The sequence below is a fragment of the Varroa jacobsoni genome, unplaced genomic scaffold (genome assembly GCF_002532875.2).
Source record: "Varroa jacobsoni isolate VJ856 unplaced genomic scaffold, vjacob_1.0 scaffold_410, whole genome shotgun sequence".
Classification (NCBI taxonomy): Eukaryota; Metazoa; Arthropoda; class Arachnida; order Mesostigmata; family Varroidae; genus Varroa; species Varroa jacobsoni.
In genome coordinates, this window is record NW_019213312.1 from 35,286 (window position 1) to 56,627 (window position 21,342).

At 40.5% G+C, this 21,342-nt stretch overlaps 2 long non-coding RNA genes across 4 annotated transcripts; one reads left to right on the forward strand and one right to left on the reverse strand.

Annotated features, from left to right (window-relative positions):
* Positions 1-5,101: 5,101 nt before the first annotated feature.
* Positions 5,102-8,328, reverse strand: LOC111260209 (uncharacterized). The gene is made up of 3 exons (XR_002680183.2): positions 8,049-8,328; positions 7,111-7,486; positions 5,102-6,572 (listed from the first exon to the last, which is right to left on the reverse strand). It is a non-coding gene; the product is annotated as an uncharacterized LOC111260209 (long non-coding RNA).
* A 375-nt stretch (positions 8,329-8,703) lies between these two features.
* Positions 8,704-20,952, forward strand: LOC111260208 (uncharacterized). Of its 3 annotated transcripts, none has more exons than XR_002680179.2 (4): positions 8,704-9,547; positions 11,051-11,211; positions 19,480-19,717; positions 19,861-20,952. It is a non-coding gene; the product is annotated as an uncharacterized LOC111260208 (long non-coding RNA). The 3 variants fall into 3 exon arrangements; XR_015310942.1 differs by lacking the exon at positions 11,051-11,211 and having other exon boundaries at positions 8,723-8,956; positions 9,274-9,547; XR_002680180.2 differs by lacking the exon at positions 11,051-11,211 and having other exon boundaries at positions 8,722-9,547.
* The last annotated feature ends 390 nt before the right edge of the window (positions 20,953-21,342 follow it).

Below are 21,342 nucleotides of genomic sequence, written 5' to 3' on the forward strand. Positions count from 1 at the left end.
TAGAGCAAACGTTCTTAACTGTATAATACTTCTAATAATTTTACTAGATGATTACTTTATTATTTAATCCATAATAGGAAGTGCCGTGCGAAAATTCAATTGATTTTAAAACTCCGTCCGGCAGTTATTACAAAGGTACACTAGTCACAATAGGCCCAAAAAAAAGATACTCATTCATATTGAAAACATTCATGGGCGACAATAAGGTACTACTGTTTTTAGTGAGCAGATCAATCGGAGCTTTTGTTTAGCAATACGGAACACCGTCTCAGATATCGGAATAAATTTTCTTTCATCGTTCGAATTGTCTAGAGGAGCATTCACGAAGTTCTGTTTGAGAAGGCGTCATACAAAGACGATGAACTTAAAGGCTGTCAATAAGTATTAGCTGGTTATAACAAAACTAGCTTAAAAAAATGATATTGAAAACGAATCATAATGTCAGCAAACCTTTAATTCTTATACACATACACAAGGTTTTCTATTTAAATCCGGAATCGCTTTTGTGTGTTGTCTCTAGGGCAGTATCTGAACAAAACTAGACATGGCAGTGAATGTCGTACGTATCAATATAAGCGTCATCTACCACGACTGGAGTTTTGACGCTATTTTTAACATATTTTCTCGTCATTTTACAAATTACTCTTTTTACAGTAAGCGTAAGTGAAGCGATAGTATTAGATACACACTCGTCAAAGTGTCTTCCAAGTACCCTACAAACAAACAACTTCAGCAAGTTAATAGCGCTCCCAAACACGCAAAGGCTCGAAGTAACGAACAAGTGCAAAAACAAGCCTCACCAAATGTAGTCGTTGGAACTTGTCTCAACGACACAACCGGCAATTAATATTTCCCTCCTCAAAACGACCGTTAATTTTCATATTCAAATTCTAACTTATAAAAAAAAGAACTTTCTCACGGCTATATTTTCAAGATATTTCGAACATATATTAAAAACAGAAACGCTATTGAAAATGTCCCACTTTGCCTCATGGTATTTTGTTGTGGCTTTTCTGAAACCGCACGCAATCCAACACTAACGTAGATCATCGACGTCGGCCAGAAAATGAAGTTTTTTTTTAATCTTATTGTAGATTTCTCCGTGCAAAGAAATTGGATAATAGCTGACTTTCGTTTAATTTGGTAGATCGACGCATGTTCTTCGCAGAGATCGGTTTCTTTCCTAGTTTTCGAAAGAACTAATTCTCCTCTGGGAGCAGAACACTTCGCCAAGGCTCAGCGCGTCTCAGACGAAGCAACTGGTGAACATCCATATATTACAAACGAATCCAGGGCATTTAAAATTGACAAGATTGAGGAAGCCTTCGAACTATGCCCTGTGTGTATGAGATTTTATGAAATTTGGCTGATAAATACTTCTGTCTTTTAGAAACCTGCGAGTAAATATCGGTTGAGTTTACTCTACGAGGAATCAATTCAAAAGGAAGAACATCTTGAGGTATCGAAAATTAGCGTTCAATGGCCAAATCCTTATTTTTTCAAGGCTACAAACGGTGCGAAAATTCGTGACTGGCCACAATACGTGACTGGTAAAAACATTTTTAGAACGGAGATTGGAGTGTTAAAAGCCAGCTAGAAAATGATTAAATGTCGACTCGGGAGATAAAAACGCATTGTCGTTATTGAAGTGGGGGGAGAGAGAAGCTTTCATGAAGGGAAGCTTGGAGCCTAAGGGTATTGTGAGCCAAAACCACCGTTCCACATGTACCATGTCACAAAATTATTATCCAGACACTGAAAATGTGAAAACTGAATAAGAAATAGGTTCCCCGTAAATTTATAAAAATAAAGAAAACGAGTGTGGTGCAATTTAGGAACTTTATTCAATAAAACAAAAACATACCTGGAGCATACGGTCGCTATAGACGAAACATGGTTCAATATCTACCAACCATTAGCCAGATAGAAATCATGCGATAGAGAAACTGAGTTTAGTAATAGTGTTGGATGGGTACGAACGAAGCTGATGATAATACTCGCTACGATGGTTTATCTCGAAAGCGAAACAATGATGGCAATCCACAACGTAGTGGAATTCCTTAAGAGACTCATGAATTATTGGCAAAACAATCAAAGCACGCAGTCTAGTCCTTATCGTCATTCATTTCGTCATTTCAATTATTTACTAAATTGACCGAAGTAATATCTTACTCCCACGATTTTAAGTCGACGAAGCTTTGTATGTATTCGAACGGACAAACATGATTTAGTTTGAGAAGCTATATATATATATATATATATATATATATATATATATATATATATATGGAAAAATCACTTGTCGGAACGTCAATGATCAGTACATGGCTGACCAGAAGTTAGCCCGACTAGTTTAAACGTTATTTACTTTCAAAGTCCGTTAGATCCGCTTGTAACAGCCTTAAATATACATATATTAGGTTGAAATATAAGTAGTTTAGGTTTTCTTCACTTAGTAAAGAACCCAGCATTTACCTGACAACGACTCCTTTTGCCGTCGCTCCTTCACGACCTTCTCCCATCTGTGAATCAATTTATCTGTTGCTTATCGCCGGAAAGTTTAAGGTCTCGAGTTGAAGAACTCGTCCAACCAGCTTTTGAGATTCTCTCTCCTGTCAAATGTACGAGTACTAATTTAATTTGCCTGTGATGAAAAAAAGTGATAATTCGTCGAAGAGAATTTTAAAGAATACGGTGTGTAGAGGAATCTCTCACTAAAGCTTCCCTGTAGAGTCTGGTATTATCTTGAAGAAAGATAATTTTGCTTCGCCTATCAGGTCTATGGGGTAATTTTGTTCACACGACGTAATTGGGCTATGTACAGATCCTTGTTGACTGTCTGTTATTCTCAGGTAAGACCCTTCCAGTCCCTAAGAAAGCAATGGCATAGAAATCTGGCTTAATTCTGGGCTTGGGCGTTTCTTCCCCAGCTACCGATTATTTCCTTTGGTTAACAGCGACATGAAAACATCACATCTTCTCACCAGTGTCCATTTTGTGTAAAAACCTGTCATTGTGGCTGCATGTCGTTTAGTGCCGGGCGAGATGGTGTAAAGCCGTATTCTTTGTGATGTTTACTCAGTTCATGTTTACTCAGTTCAATTTTTGGTAAACCCCATAGAGCTTGATAGGCGTATAACCACAATTAATTTTTTGTCTAATTCACGAATTTTTTACCGGCCGCCTTCTCCTTCAGAAGTACCTTCAGTCAATCCCTATTGACCTCAGACGGCAGGCCGCAGCTACCCGCAGTTCCAACATACCGTTCGTAATCTTCACAAACCAGTTTAAAGCAGTGTTCTTAGATATGCGCGTTGTACACGGAGCAGATATCCCATAATATTTTAGCAGCGGTGTGAATTCGGCAAAAGATAAAACAGAGTAGAGGTCTAAAACGCACTTTTTGTCATACGGATTTTCAAAGCCTGAACACAAGAAAATTACTATGAACTTACAGAGGAAACAAAGCACTTTCGATTGGTGCAGTAGAAATGTAAAAGGAAAAGGAAGCATTAAAAATAAATCGAAAGTCTTCTTTTTCACATCCACTATAAGGCCCCTTAGCATGGAAGGTGGCATAATAAATTCTAACTTTTTTATAGGATTAACTCCTTCATTTTCAATCCATTTTGATAACTTATTTATTGTGTTGCTGTGAAAGTTCGGGGTATAAGAGTCGATGAAGCTTGAAAAAATAATTTCGATATAATGTTAAGATTTGGACGATTTTTCTAGTATAATATCATTAAGATCTGGTAAAAAAAATGTGATTTATGGTAGGAATGTCTGCCAACAGAGGCAAATGACAAAATGCCTTTAACGGTAACTCCTGCATTTCTGCAAACGTGACCTTACAGTATGAGGTCCAGCGTCGTCGTGCGGTAGGAGTGACCCTTCTCCGCTCTTAAATTTTGGCTATTTAATGCGGAGTTTTTTCAAATAGTAAAATTCGTAATTGATAAATTAAGATTCAGAAGCTACCAAACGGATACCATAAGCTGTACAATTGATTGCTATAAATTTCCGACTGGTTCATTTAAATCTACCCACTGTTAGTGACCGTTTGTTACTATCTATTTTCATCATAGGTCATCGTAATAACGTAAGAGTAAAGGGAAGTACGCTTCTCTACACCTGCGTTTTCGATCCTCGCTCAGATTTCGTTCTTTTCTCAATTTTTTAATTAATCTTCATTTTATTCATTTGATCAAAATGACAACGATGATCTTTCACATATTCTAAATCAGCATGCCAACACTCGAACGTATTAAGGTGATTCCCCTTTTGCAGGAGGCCATCAACGAGACTAATTTTTAGTGTAAAAATGTTCTTTCTGAAATTTTTATGTATGTAAACCTATTGCAATGTCTTTAATAATGGAACCTTGATTGAATACCAGGTCTTAGGGACCAGCTGCCTAGGGCGTTGCAGTTCCAAACTGCAACTAATATTCCTAAACCGCTCGAATATTTTGATCGTCTTGCAACTTGTCTGCTAACGAACAAAGTGACGATTAGATTTCAATGAGCACAAGTGTATCTCGAATAAATAAACGTCACAAAATATGGCGCCATGATAAGGTAGCGCCATCTACAAAGATGACATGAGTTTTTTTCACGTTTCGTAGTAAGTAAGGAGATTCAAGGGAAAACACTTGGCAAATAATTATATATGTACGTATATATATATATATATATATATATATACACAGATGATTATCTAACGGATTTCCAGACGTAATGACCATTCGTCACTCTAAGTGAATGCTCTTGCCTTGGTCGCTCAGTACAATTTCAATTGCGAAGTACAGGGGTATCTTGAATAAACAAAATGTCGCACCATTTTTAATGTAGCGTCATCTTATGTTTGTCGTTTTCCATAGTGAACTGCCCATTATATGTGTAGTATCTTATTATTTCTATTTTTTGTAGGCAAATAATTCATAATGGCATCCTTTATTTCATCTTATATATATATATATATATATATATACAGAAAAGTTATAAAATTCTCAGTAATATATAGTATAGTGAACTCAAGTACAGTATAGTAAAATAAAAAAAATGAATGAAAATTAACGAATCTTTATTTCGGGCCCGTTTCTTATATCTTCTTATCTTAGACAAACATTATAACGTTTATTATATTATACATATATTATTACATCGCTTTCAACTAATTGCGTAGGCCGGGTTAATTCTAACAAGACAAATCGATATTGATTAGATTTATCTATTAATAATGCTGTGTGGCAGTCTCCAGAAGACTACTACGCTAGTAAACAGTCTCAATTTGTTTCTATCTGACTAGCGAATCCGTTAAACAATCTTACCTTGAATAAATTACATATCAGCGGTGGAGACCTTTGGTGGTGGTGGTAGTGTATATATGATGGCGCACGCAGCGTTAGCGTAGAACTTTGTCAACCACTTGAAGCGGCCGGCGTCTAGAAGAGTTTGGCACCGGGAGACCCTTTTCTGGGTCCTCTGCATCCCAGTAATCGTCCCTCGAGCGTATTACCTTACTGCTGACGAAAGAGGTGTCTTTATAAAGCCGACTTCCGTCGAGCCGAGTAGAATTGAAGCTGCACTCTGCCTTTTTTGAGATAGACCCTGGCTGTCGGTGAAGGGCAACTAAGGCTGCTGATGGCTTCGCAGAAGTCTAACCTGATTGATCAGTAAGTGTGTATTGTGTGTATTTGCTGTGAAAACCCCTACATTTCGAGTCCCTCCGCGGGGACCATTTGTCTTGACCTTCGAAGGAGAGACGAACGACACGGTCGCCTTGAAGTGGAAATAAACTCGCAGAAGGTTTCAATCGGGTCGTTCGGGTGTTGGCCAAATCAGAGCGCAACGACTGCTGAATACAATGAGGGTTATCCAGCTATCATCCAGGGCATATTGAGTCACTACGGAACTATTTATAAAGCACAAGCAGCCGACTCGATTCGGGCGAATGTAAATCATATGGTATTTTTTAGTTAATGCTGTTAAAAATCAGTCCATGTGCTGAAATGCACCTTCCTGCATCTCATCATAAATTATATAGCAAAACAAATAAAGGTGTTTTAAAATTTAATTAAGAGCATTAGCAGGGTATGTGGTAATGTGAACGTTACGAAAAAAATGAGAGAATGTAGATCTCAGCCGAAAAATCTGATTTATATTATTATCACCATCCATGGTCTGTTAGAATTATAGAACTGAACACATTTGGATATTTTTAAATGGAGAAATATGGATTTTATTCTAAAGAATACTCCGAATTTCGTTTTATATGGTTAAGTATATTACTTTTAATCCATTATACCGGCCAATGCCCACCGAATATTGCACTCTGCTAACGCAAGTTTTCTTTTACTTTGTGCTCTTTACTTTAGATCCTTCACTAATTTTTGTTCACCTTAGCGAACCATGCTACAATCGCTTACCGCCTATGGCGTCGCTCTATTTTTTTTCTGTTCACGGTCCTCTTTAAAAAAAATGTAAAAGACATTAGTCTTTTACGTTACTTGTTTGCCACGTTGCATTACGCGTACATATATACGTTCGTCCACATGGAGCCGGCTAAACCTGAAAATTACAGTTTGGATCGAAGCAGCAGTGTCTTAGTTGGCAGTCGGCCGGCACGACTTGGTGATGAGTTGCCAAGAGCTGAGTGCTAACCGAGGAGGCCCTTAGCCTCTAGCCGAGAAAATCAAGCTTGCGCTGTCCGAGCGCCGCTAGTACCGGCTCAGCATTTCAGCAGTCGGCTTAACTTGTCATATCTGCGTACGCACAAAGGTACAGAGTCGAAGAATGCACGAACATGACGTGTATGTGTGTGTGCATGCGGAGCACCGGCCTAAGTGGGTGAAGGAACGAAAACCTTTGTGCGGGTGCTCGCACAGGTATAACAATTCCAGTATCCCACTTCCCACTGAAGGGCGGCTATGAGATAAATGACGTATTTGCGTTTTGACAGGACTAGACCTTGGGGGCGGTGTAAGGGAAACAAAGGGGAGTGAAAGAGCGGAAAAAAAAAAGAAAATTGGGGCAGCTATGTTTCTAGTTCTCCTACTTTAGCAGAGGGTACGCTTATAGTAAACTCACATAGCAGGCTACTACATACCGCGTGTATAGAAAAGCCACTGCACTGGCGTCGATTTCCATGCTGTCTTTTCTCGCTGGCTCGACCTGCCCAACCCTGCGTTACGCTCTCTATCTTATACAATGGTGACAAATGGCTGGGGTGGCACGAGTCCGGAGACAAGGCGCAAATAGCTCGACACTGCCTGTCGTTGCGGTGGCAGTCCGCATAGTGAGTTGGCTAACGGCAGAACAGACAGTGGACTCGGGGTCTTTAGTTGTTGTGAGGCCTGCCTGCCTGCCTGCCTGCCCTTCCATGTCTCCTCAACACTGCGAGCTGGCCTGGTACACAGACAGAGATGAGACACTAGAACAACTAGCCCTTCATCATAGCATTTACATTCTTCAGCTGAATTCCTCTGCAAAGCAAATGCGATTCATATTATAGCGTTGTATAACCGCAAAGGGTCATTGACATGGCTTACACGCCCGTATGTTCGAATGAAATCACAAACAGGCGCATGAGTCGCCGGCCTCGTCTGACTTGCACGTATTTTAGAAGCTAAACGTTAACACAAATGTATAACAGATGTCATAGAGAAGCCGGCAAAGCCACTGCTGACAAATACGCTACTTCTATAATATGTTACGTTCTCTGGCAGGGTATTGTACGTACAATAATGTATATTGTAAATGTGATTGTTGAATATAATAAGGTCGGTATACAGGAATAGTTGAATTTCAAATGGCGTCATTCAAGCTCTGTTTCTCCTTATAGGCAGGTGTTCCAAAATGCCTGAAACAGCGCTCAATAGTGTCATCGTGCGAAAATAAAAAAAAAAAATAGACATACTTCCCTAAACACAACTAGTTCAAGTCGACAAATTCGTTAAGCAGGAAAATTCGTGTGTTAGAATGTTTCAACGTCTTTTTATGGGAACTGGTTGTTTACGATAAAAGCTGTTTTCAGGCCAGTCTTACCTTCAAGATAGAAAAGCGCATAATCAGCTAGCACGTCGAACTGAACTGCAGCAGCCAGTGGAAACAGTTCTAATTCGTTAACTCATCGAAAATGCTTACCGTCATAGCCGTAAGTAGGCATAGACACCTGCATTGAGATTTAGAACCAGGAAGCAGGCTCACCTAAACTTTTAGCTCAGCGCGTATTCAGCCTGACCTTGTTATTGTGGACAAGTCTCACAAAATGTAGGGCCATCAAGAAAAGTCTCGTGAGACGTTGAGCCAAAACGCGGAGATTGAGAGAAGCAAGAGGCAGAGCAAGGGATAAGGAGCCAGAAGATCTAGGCAATACCGAGTAAAAAAAATTGTATAGTAAGGGAACGGGGCCTTAGCAATGCTAAGTATAGGGTAGAGCAGCTGTATTCCCTTAGTCATGGCCGTTGCCGTGCTGGCGGTAGTATCGAGTGGAGACCTCAAGAGCCTCGAGGGTACCGCCAAGAGAGAGAACTCATTTGTGCGTGTCTCCCAGCTTTTTTTTTTCTCGTCGTTTCTTTTCCCCTGCTCTCCTTTCTTCCTCTTGCTCTCCACTCGTTGAACTGAAAGGAACGCCTAAGGGAAGTGGGAAGTGCAACCAAGGCGATCCAATCGGCGGAAAAAGAGGGAACAGGATGAACGGGGTGCGTTGGGCTACTTGCTTGTCTCTTTTGCCGGTCGGCTCTAGCCCCACGTTAGTTGAGCCGCGCTACCGTGGCTCGGCCCGTTGAACGCCAAGAGGACGACTCTATGTCGACCGGCTGCGGCGACCGCGGTACCGATGTCCCGCTACGCCCAAGGGAGTGGTTCGTTTCGTCGTGGGCATTACTCGAGAAAACCTAAAAGGTACAACGACGGCAGAGTCGGCGGCTGGTAGGAGCAGCTGCAGCAGCAACGTAAGTGGTACCTCCCACTTCTCTAGCTGTCTCCGCTGTGCTTAGGCCGAGCACAAGCACTGCCTCATGTAAGGCATGCTAGGTAGCCAAGTCCAGTGTTGTGACTACTGCTGATGCTATAGCTGCTAGCAGTGTGTTCCTTTCACGAACCCTCTCTAAGGGCCTACGAAGACATAGTAGAGGTTGTAAATTGTAAAAGGAGTACCTTCGTGTGAGGCTGTAGCATTGTAGTTTGTTGGTGGCTAGAGTTTGACCCCATAGGGCTTCAGTGGCTTAGATCTACTCATGGTCATTTAAAGAATGGTTTGCTGGACCAGGCGGATGAGTCGACATCGGTCCGGCACCAGCAGCAGAATAAAAACAGCGTAGTTGGTCGTGGTGAACATGGCCGTCGTTGCCCCCACTCGAACTGGCCAGCGGCCGCGGGCACTGTCCTGGCGAGGCGCTGGCGTCGACAAGGGCACGAAATCCAGAGGCGGATCACCGGAATGGGCTGAAGGGTCGACAAGGGCTTAAATGGCTAAAAGCACAAGAAGAAACAAAAGAGCACTTCAGTGGTACACGAGAGGAGCAAGCTATATTAAAGAAACCGTAAGTAGTAGCTATACTAGGTACAGTTGTAATATCGTTGTGGTGACTCGAAATAGAAATACTTTATTGATTCTATTTCGTCTTTTTAAACGTCCTGGAACGTGTTGCACGCTGATAAGGTGCATGATAGTACAAGAAAGAAAAAATCGACGAGGAGGAATTAAATAAGTGTTGTAATCATATATCAAGCAGATCTTGTCTATTCTATGCTATTCTTTTGTATTTGTTTATTCGCAAGGTTTAGTCGGTGTGGTCAGCGAAGCTCATAAGGAAAAAATTGGCTACCTAAGCCAGCCCAGCAGGGTATAGTTCCACTACTGTGATATATATATACAACTAGTGTTGATTGGAAAAGTACTTGTGATTAAGTAGGCCATACCCTATTGCTACCAAAGTGGACACATCTAAGTACGCCGCGCTTAAGCGGCTTCGTTTTCATTTACCGAATTGATCTTATCAGATTAAAGTCGTAGACCAGTCTTAGCCGACTGTCTCAAGGGTTCCTCTCGAAAACTGTGGTTTTCTAATGCTATACTTCTAGTAGACAAAAAAACAATAGATGCGACACTTTATGTTGGTACTCTCTCCCTAATGTCTCGCTTAATTGTGAACCATTGCCGCCTGTAAACAAATGGTACAATGCGCTGTAGGTGGTGTCGTAAGAGCGCAAAATTTTGGTTAAACATAGGGTAAAATTAATAATGTCACAGTTTTTTCTACTATGTTTCTACCGTTATTATGCGACAAATGATTAGATGTACAAGTGACGTTTTATTAAAACGTTACTAGACTTATGCCAATTCATACAAACTGATTGTTTCGTAAGTTCTATGGCATGGACACTTCACTTAAAAGCGTATATCATCCTTTTTCACTGTATTCAGAAGTTTTTTTTCGTGCCGATAGAAAGATGCAAGGAATTCTTGTTGTCTGTCGCCTCCTCATTGTACTAGCAGTAAGGTGGATATAAACTTACAAAGTTCTAGTAAGAGGTCTCAAAACATTTTTTCAACATAAGACAAAATCATTTGCTATTTTGAAATTTCACTCCACTAAAAGCAATCGCTTGAATGGAAGTATAAAGCGAGGCTTATGGATGAAGATCCATACCTAAGTGGAAGCACCAAAATGGCATTCCTGCAATGGTTCTAATATCAAAATGAAATTTTTTACTATCTTGTATGCTCTACATTTCTCTCATTATAAGTTCTCACCTTTGACTCAATGAAGATGTACTTTAATTGAGTCACTACGCAATACATATAATGCTAACGTAAGTTTATAACCCACCTTTTACTATCTCTCTTCCTTGGACGATAATGTTCAATAGGACTTAGCAGGCTCTGCTTACACATATAGAAAGGTTAACGCCCCTTTCCATGGTTTGGAGGGGCGACCGAGGGTTAGCGTCCTAGTTATTTGCTATCAACACTTTTTCAAGGCTGTATCAAACCTTCATTTATTTCGTTTTCTTACTTGCCCAATTTCTCTAAATCCTTTTAGGTCTTCTGCACCAGATTGATTTCAGATCCCGGAAGAGGTCAAAGCCAGTCATTAACGTAAACAAACTGTTGTAGGATCCAGCCGAGGGAAACTGAACAATTGAGGAATCAATGTTTCTTTGCTTTTTAGGCATCGATTTATTGATGCCGAGATCAAACTACGTAAGGCGTCATTTTTGATATCTACTGGTAACTCACAGTGAAGTGTATGTTAAACTAGAAGCTTTACGTATAACACGTCAAATGATGCATGCTCACTCAGTAGACTCGCCCTTGATGTCCCTATAAAAATCAATAGTAGTTTAAATATAAGCTCTATTATGGAGGTTTATGTATATATACATACATATTTAATGATCAACATCTAAACACTTGACTGTCGTGATGGTTAAATTGATACTTTGTAGCACAGTGTTATATTCGATGTTCGGCTGAGATGTTTCTACTCATATGATCTAAATTATCGATACCAGCTCAAAGCGCAGTTACGTTGTGAAGAATTTTCAGCCTGGTTGGTAACCGTGCACGACCCAGTTCAAGATCTGCAATAGATGCACTAATCTTGATAGGGTTAGCTTATACCACTAGTGTCAAGGTTCGCCGCTTGAGTCGCTTGGAGCTATGCTGGGTCACAAACCTTGCTCCATGATGTATATACAATATATTATATATATAGCGTGAAGCTAAGAATAGCAATGATCTCAGGCGAAAACAACGGAGAAAACACGAAGTGCAGAGCTATAATCATAAGAACAAGCCCAACTACTCTATCGATGTTGATTGGATGGTATTGGAAAACTAACATGAAATTGGGAACACCATCATTGGGGGTAAACAAAACACGACCAAAAAAAAAACCTACTGATTCACGTAGGCTGGGCATATCTGCACCAGCTGAATTATAGCAAATATCCCAGTCCCTACATCGAATCTATGGGACTGTCTCACTAACCTACCCACTAACGAGTGCATGAATCCATAAAGCACAGTGCGAGGACTGAACGACCAACGAGAAGCACAATGTTTCTTTGTCAGACTTCTAGATCTTTCGCTATTGCCTGTCTTCTATACGAGTTTCAAGAGAGGACTGGTATTGATGAAAGTATCGATCTTTCTGAAAAGACGTCTGGCTCCTAATAATAGCTGAGCAATTCATACATTAGCTACTGCCCATAGTGTGAAATGGATTAAATATATAAAATAATCTACGATGCTCTAGAAAGTATTCAGCACTTATGTCCTAATTAGTACACATATGTGTATTATAGTTGCAGCTGAACCTGTTTTATATCGTTCGAGAATGTTCCATGCTTCATAGCATTAGTTCAATAATCTTCTCGCGAAGAAAGAACAAACGCTTTAACATAAAACCGCGGTTTCTGAGACATTTTCAATACATGACTGCCGTGACGATCTGTAAGCAAAAACTTGTGTAATAAAAAAAACAAACTGCAGTTTTACACAGCATTTATCAGTATAACGTGTTTGTCTGCGTACGCATAAACGCAGTGATTTAATATTTGTTAATGCTTCATGGTAAGGTATAATGGCTGGCCATTTTCAGTTCTTATAGAGGCGTATACCCAAGCCATTTCACCAAAGGATTGTGACGTTTGACAAGATGAACGCACGCATTCTTCAGTGCCGCTACTCAACTACGATGGCTTTTAACAAAAGAATAGTATGCAGCAATGGTACCCTAAATTTTCATATGCAGGTAGTTGTACCTATAGATGATGGCACATATGTGGACAAATTACACGGTACCATTCTATTGATCGATTACAATAAAAAAAACGTTACATCGCAGACGCATAAGAGCGAAGACGTTCTAAAAAGCGTGCCACTTAGGAACGTATTCGCTTCCGAACCTGCGTACAAGTAAGTCTATACTGACTCGTCTGCATACATACTTCCCTTGGGAACTGCAGCATGCCTCCCGCTTCGTAACCGTCGCCGCTCGTTCCATTAAGCTATTTCACCCACCCAACTTAGAAACTTTTATGCACTATATACGCTCTACTTTTTTATAGCAGGTTATATATATGCGCTGGACGTGGTAAGAAACATTACGACGAACAAAGTGAATAGGAAAGATATATGACCATACATCTAGATTTGACACTCGCGTATATTGCTGAAGGAGACCCTTGATGAACCTGACAATTGAAAAATTGTAAATCTTAATACAGCAGTCCAAACATTTTGACTTTGTGCATCATTCAATAGCGAAGTGCAAAAAGCGCCGCGGTGCGTTGAGCGTCATCTTCAGTGTCACCGCCAAAAATACCGAATATACCACTGCTTCTCACAAATACCGCATACGTGTACGTGCATGTAAAACTATATGTTGTGTGTACTTACTCGTGCTCAGGTAGGATGGGCTTAGTTTCAGCCGTGTGCTTATGTCTAGGTGCGTCGTGGCGTGACGACTGGCGCCCCAGGTAACGACCAACAAAAGCTACGCCACGTTATGCTTGGACCAGTAGATTAGTTTTGCTTTGACAAATATTTAGATAATGTTAACTACTCAATCATTCTGTTTGCTATATTACATAGGAACAGAGGTGGCAGCAACGGTAAACTGTCTGACATCAACGCCGAAAATGAGTGTCCTGAAAGACGTCAGCGATTTCGAGCAGATGAAAAGAAGGCTGTTTGTCGCCGCGGCACTAATAAGTATAATGGATGATGACAGTGGTAATGAGATTCTATTGGCTTGCTTTTAAATCTCAGCAACATTACGCCTGACAGCTCCTGAATTTACCACTATATCATTTGCTATCACGTTGAACGCAAGTCCATCGAATGGCTACTGTATATTGAAGAGCAAATAAGCTGTTCTTGGTAAAGAGGAGGTTGTGCATATGATTCCGACAATCTAACGCTTAGAGATGAAAAGTTCTTCGGGATGCGGCAGAGTGTTTGAAATAAAAGCAATTGGACATGACCGAGGGTTTGTTAAAATTATACTGAACGCCAAGCGAACCACACTGCTGAAGCACATCGTGATAGAGGAGAACACGGTATTCGAAGACGGGAAGTAAGAGTGCACGGAAGAAGATGGTGTCGAAGCTGTGGGCGTGCATACTCCCTACAACGATTCCCTTCCATAGGACAAGAATTATTTCGCACCTTTATGCATATCGAGGCAGAACGTAAGTGCACTGCAGCACCTCACAGGCAGTGTGGTACTAGCCTTTCCGTTAAGATAATGAATAGCGTATGGCGTTTGCCTATATGTTTCAGCGTTCTTGGAGCCAGCCTTAAAGACCTGCTTTGCGTCGTATATATATACGCTTCTTCGTTACATATGCGTACGCCGAATATGTAACGAACAGAGACAGAAAACTCTTCTTTATCTGGAGAGTGGATAACAATCTCTTCAACTTAATCCGATCCTGCGGGATCCTCTTAGAACCCTATTTTCCATGGGGTATTATCTGCATTAACATTAATTAAGTGAATGAACCGAAACCAGCATATATATATTACACTTGTCCTGATCTACAGACTCTGCAAAAATTCATGCTGTTACGTAAAAAAATTAGTTGGTGTCATGCTTTCTCATATAGTTCCATCGTGTTCTGCTCGATACACGTCAGCACTTGCGCGAACAACCCCAGACCCAACGAACTTAACAATGCCATCCAGTTGTCGCAAGACCAAACCACGCTATCACTTTTAGCACGCGCGATTTTTCGTATGCTTATGATACAGGACACAACCAATAGCATTGCGCCGTACGGCAACGCCAAACCGATTGTACGTTGTATTATTGTGTGCCTAGTCTCTGGAGAAAGATGTCAAGATCCTTAAGTCTGTACGAATTTCACGCACTAATGGTTCTCTGGCCATGATATTGCAGACTTATTTAAGCGTGGATGGAGGCTCTTGGGCTCGCAGAGCTAGCTGATAGCTTCTGGGTACGTGAACGTATGTCTGTGTGAGCACGAACGACACAGAACAAAGGGTATAAAATCATCAACTAGTGTTTAACAGACGACAAGGCCGAGTCGACCTCTACGAGTCGATGAAAACACCGCTCGGGGGCTGAACCGCGGGGGCCGACGACCGAGTGCCTGCCAGTTTAAGGTCCACTGGGTTTTAACAGAGGGCACACCATCAACGGTGGAGCGAATACTCGCTACCAACCCCTTTCCCCTTCCCTCTATACCCATTTAGAGCGAGTCTGTCGTAATCTACACTTGGAAACCTTCTATAAGTCAATCGAGATGCGTATCTGGAGGTGCCCATGCATTATATATGTACATTTATAATATCGGGAACTTGCACGGATTTTTAAGCCTTTACACTGCTAGTGATAGTGTACATTGTCTACATCATTTCGAGTGCTTGCAAGATGTCGTCTACTATATGAACATATTGAGCTGATTTGGCAGAAATCGATTACGGAGTTATTAGATTTGGGATGGGTTTCTAACCATATTTAAATGTGTGGTTACAGGGTAAAAAGCCTTCTGAAAATAAAATTCTGCATAAATATTCTCTGTTTAAATCCAGTGAGAGAGAATTTGGTCAATATATACAACTTGTAGGTGTACGAGTTCATGTTAATCGTTGGTATGTCGTCAGGTTAGCCCTTCAACAAAACGAACGTCCCCACCATGTTGAAATATATGCATTTATGTACTGGACGTATCGTGATTTCATACAGTATAACAATAATTGTTATAATTTTCTTAGAAGGTGTACAACAGCCGTTCGCTAGGTTTGAGAAAAGTAAGAATTGAGAGCAAGAGAAGACTAACTGTATACTATTATCACTATCATTAAATCAATTTATTACCCAATCGAGGGTGTATCTAAGTACGAGTACACTAGCAGATCTCGAAAACGACGCCAAATTATGTTTATAATCTAACTATGGTCTACGGTAACATACAATATGGCCTTGCATCTAAAGCTGCTAATTCAAAATATCCAGCCTTGTGGTCTTTCCCAGTGAAACAAATTGAACCTATACAAGCTACGCTATGAGGACGAAATTTGCGGTACATCTGGGTACACCGCGAGCTGCTGAGCGATACCGTGTCTTTAACATATGTACAATTGTGTTGTGGTTTTCGAAATATTCAACCCAGTTTTACTTGAGTTGGGACATGTCATGTTATTAACAGCTCTTTTGACCGAAAGCCAGCTGACATTTATTGCTAACATGGCAGAGTCACTTATGTACAAGGATTGGCACAGTTTAAAAAACTAAACATGGAAATTATGTTCCTACGCTAGAAACGTATCGCACGATCCGGTTGACCGGTTGAGACTGCTCTATAGCTACTAGGCAAGATCGCATCTGGGTTAGTTCGACTACTGTTAAGACGGACGTGGGCAGTTGCACCGTCCAGGTTTAACCCAACTAACAGAGTATTTTTACGCCCGTTGCCTTCTAGAGGCTCAGAACTACTTTGGCATAGCCTGCACCAGGCAACGAGCCTTTATATTTAAAATCTATTTGTTTCTTTGGGGACGTTTCTTTTGAAGGTTTGATAGGTATGCTTGCTAAAGTTACCATAGTACGAGCGGACTCAGCGCAGTAACGATTTCAGAGGCAGTATTTCATTATGAGCGATTGGCATTGCCCATGGCAGCTAAGGTGCAAGATTACCGCTAAGTGAGACATGCGTGTCCCTTTTGGTACTTGGGCAATTTATTTATTAATATAGGATAATTAACACCGAAATATAGCTAAGTGAGGTAAGTTCCTTATAATTATAAATCGATAGAGCTTCATCGCATGCACATATATACAAGCTAAATTATTTTCGAGTGAACATCAGAAGAAGCGGGTAAACGATATTTCACCTAATAAGTTTGAAAAAGCCAAACTTTTTATGGAACCTTTACATCAAGTTTTTAGGCAAACTATCCAAGTCGCGTTGCTATTAGTTTTCGAAAATTCAGATCGTCTGCCAAAAAACAAAACTATTTGGACAATTCGAACGGGGATTATCCAAACCCCTATCTACGCTTTTTCTGTCCGCGCGATTTTTGATCAAAGCATATTTACGGGCATCGATGATCGATCAATCTGTTTTGAGCAGAAAAGCCTATTAACGTTAACTGAGAAACTTGCTGATAAAACAGAGCCAGTTCAACGTAACGTTTTTGCTATAAGAAAGATAAAAAAGCGCCCTTTTTTTCGTGTATCAAACTGTCGAATCTATTCCAGTGTCCACCCTGGACGCACACCACGGCACTGGCATACGCAAAATTGTATTTCCACCAAGAAGTCTTTAACACACCCGCACGATCTGCGCTTTTAGGGGACTCAATTTTCGAAGTGTTACTGGGGTATAGGAATTGCTATGTGCTGACACCTTCGATGAGTCGCTATTTTAACTTCTCCTTGAATTATCTGAAACCAAGCACATGCTAAATATCATGTGAAAATAAACAAACATTCGCATCTTATTTAGATACTTAGTGCTTAGCGAGAGGCTAGCAAATGCGATAACGAAGTTCTAACATGACGAAAATACACTCTTTACTACAAAATACGTTTTCGTAATAATCATATGTTCATGCTTAAGATTTGCTTATCGCGCCATTTCGTTCAATACTCCACTACGTCCCTATAATTTATTCGAAATTATTATCTATTATACAGTCCTCTCATTAAAAATAATTTTGAGTGGAGTTACCCCCGCTCTCCGAATCTAGTATCCAGTGCCTGGCGGAGCTCTTTGTATATAGTAGACGTGAGCAGTGTAATGAAGCTCTCGCTGATCAAAGCAACTGCGCTATTTGAGTGTTCATTATTGAATCAAATTATTTAGAATAGCATCCTCTCAAGGCCTAACGGTTCTGATACAGTAGCCTGTTTACCTTATTGCTGCTTGAATAAGCTTTAGTTTTGCTAAGTCTATATATTCTTCTATTTTGCACCATACATTCATGACGTGCAGTTCAGCAAAGCCGAAGCGGGTTGCATCAGGATCCGTCAACTCCTTCCTTAAATTCCTTTTTGCTCTGAGCTTATCCTGAATTATCCTGTAGGTGGCATGTTAACCTTCGGAAGATAGCTGTTCAATACTTCTGCAATCTTTGCAGCATTAAAACTGTGAAATTCGTGGCTATTTAGCTGTGTTCTTTTACATCAATAGAGTACCAAGATAAAGGTAACAGCACACTTTCCTCGTGCTATATACGAGCCCCTAAAGTATTTCCTAGATGTACGGTATTGTTAAGATATGATGCTCCTTTCATTTTCATTTTCCTGAAAGGATATGTCAAAGCCCAGTAGTATCTATCGCTCCCCTAGCGATTTTCAGCGATTCGTCGCCTTGAAGAGAGATGTTTTGGTATATCGTTCGGCATAGGCTGTTGGCTTTCCGGCCAACCTAAAACAGGACGTATTAGTCTGGTAATGGATGGCCGAGTTCTCCCGCAGGTGCCCTCCGTAACCATAATTAAGTGTATCCCATCACAAGCGTGCACATACAAAGCACCTGGTAACCCCCAGTGTCTCTTCATTGACAACTGCGATATACTATGCATGTGTGTTTTGGACGTGTATCCTTAAGTCGGTCCGGAAAATATTCACTACCTCTTCAATGCACTATGGGACGTAAGGATGAGAAACTCAACAGTCTATATCCTATAACGTGAAACGACGCGTAGCGATTGTAAAGACGTGTATTATACAAATGTATGGATAGGTAAAGAAGTCTAATGCACGCTGCGCTAAGTTGGGAAAAATGCCGTGAACACTTTCAAAATGTGGCTTATTTACAAGCTGGCGCTAAAGTTGTGCATATACATATTGTGGTCATAATCTATTTAAAATAGGTCAGCTACAAATGCTAAAACTTCGTACCGAATTTATACGGCTATACCTTCTCATTTGACCTAGACGTTTGGTACTGTGTAATACAGGTTCTACATAAATCATTTCTATTTTTCTTAATAAGCGACAAAAATAACTAACTTAGGAAAACTTACATATAAACAGAGCAGTGAAAAAAATAGCACAAGAGCGGTAGTGTGGGCTTTTTTTTCAGGGAGTAGGTTATAGCAGATGATCACAGGAAAAGAAATAAGCATGGCAGACTCTTATGCAGCGTGTCTACTTGTAAGAGTAGGCGCCGATGACTGCACAGTTTTTACAAAAGACCAAATATCTCAATTTAAAGAAGAGTACATTTCTTACCATCTCTACAACGTCAGTAAGCTACCCATATGGCTATAAGTTTGTGGCCTGTGTCACTATCAGATGTACGTGAAGTTGATGCTAAGATTGCGGATTGAAAGGGGGGAACAACATCAAAACGTAACAAACGTAAAAAGCTGGGCTTTCGCAACAGTCACAAAACCATTGCGAAGAACGTTATTATTAACGCAATTTCGAGGTATACTATCGCAAGTAATTCTGCTACAGTTACATAAATCGGATTCCCTGAATTTCAGAATAGCTGACGCACTCGTGGCGTGTCGGAGCTGAGAAAAATTGCGTCCCTCGATATTAGCCCTGCATGGAGACGGGTCCGAGGCCGTACAAGCTCTTACAAGATTACCCAAGCGTTTCCGCAGAATCATTTCTAAATGTGACCAAAAGACGGAAGAATCGATCAATAATGACAGCGAAACACCTGCTCGTGGGGTCAAAATTCCGAAACTTCTTATACAAAGGACATCTAAGTAGAGGGTAACTGTGTATTTATTCACAGCATTGCAGGTTGCTAGCCTGAACTTATGCAGCACTTTTCCCCGCATATTTGCCTTTTTTTTCGAGTCATTCGTCGCTTTCCATCTGCGGTTTTAAACATTGTCCTTTTTTACCGTTTTTAGCCATTCTGATGGAGATTAGCGCTTGAAGAACTATTCAACGCCATTACGGAAGACGGATCAGCAGTGAAGCTGGTATATGATTTTTGGTAGGTTTTGAATTTCAGGCACAATAGAGAAAGATTTTAGTGAAATACATCACCTTAGGCAGTTCGAAAAACCCATCGCATTTATAGGAGGCAAGTATTAGAGGCCTTAAACAGCCCAATATCAAGAAGACCCAAGTGCACCTTTTACTAAAGGCCCCACATTTAAGAAAATATCATTAAACAAGGTTGGTATTGATAACGCTTTCGTGCCAATTGTATTTCGGTATTCTAGCAGACGAAAGAACGTTGTTTTGAGTCATTGCTAACCTTAATCATTTTCTTGTAGGTATTAGTATTAAACGATGAAATAGTAAAAAACGACAAAGTTGCCGGGCCCACCAGGCCGCGATATCACGGACAACTCAAACCAAGCTTGATGCTAGTTAGGTAATGAGGCGTACTACTATACAAATATCAACGTTAATATTAGCAGGCAACAATGACTGGTTGGTCAGGCGTCCACAGAGGGCCCGTCGAATACGTTAGTCTGACATAATAATCACGTTCTAACGACTACCACGCCCGACAAGATTACCCTTTACTAATATCTCTGCTGACCGAGTGGAATAATGCGCTCTGTTCTCAAAAGGCATTAGTGTTACACATAGGAGTCACATTTATTAAATGATTACGATCGAGATTCAGGATTGGATCACAAGAGAAAATTAAGTATGTCGGAAGTAAATCGCTATACGACCTTCGAAGGTGTCAGCGGTCAAACGAAGGAAATTTTGCGATTAAACTATTTTCAGATGCCACAAATTTCAGACACGATGTTATCAGCCTGTACTTCGTTTATATTACAATTATTTCCGTATATTTACTCTTTATTGCTAGCTTATTACATGGCCATATTAAGTCACCCAAAAAATGTCCTTACCCACTTAGCATGGCATTACATGAAGGCATAAAATACGATTTGTCGAATGTGCGCATGCCCCTATGGTCGCATATAACATATATATTGAAATAAATGATTATACATTTCTGTGTATATTTATCACCATGACGGTATTATGGCTTACCAACAGCACTAACTCCTGCTGTCTCTTTACTATACATTTTTCTATTATGCTCGTGCAGAACGTACACGTACGAGGGTATCAGCATTAACCTTCATGGTTATGTCAAGCTGGTCTTGTCTCAGAATAAGTCAGCTCAGCGCATCAGATATAAGTACTAGGATACCAGCGAGTTTGTGCTTGTGCTAGACAAAGATGTAAAGAGAACACAATGGGAACAGTCCCTTCTCGCGGAAGATGCTCTGTTTTCTTGAATGAATAATGAACACTTGGATAAAGGTTGAGTTAACCTTTCCCTCTGAGATGCTATGGCCAAGCTGAGCTCTCAACAGTTTACTCGGTCCATCAGATCGTAACCTCCTGCTCGGGACCAA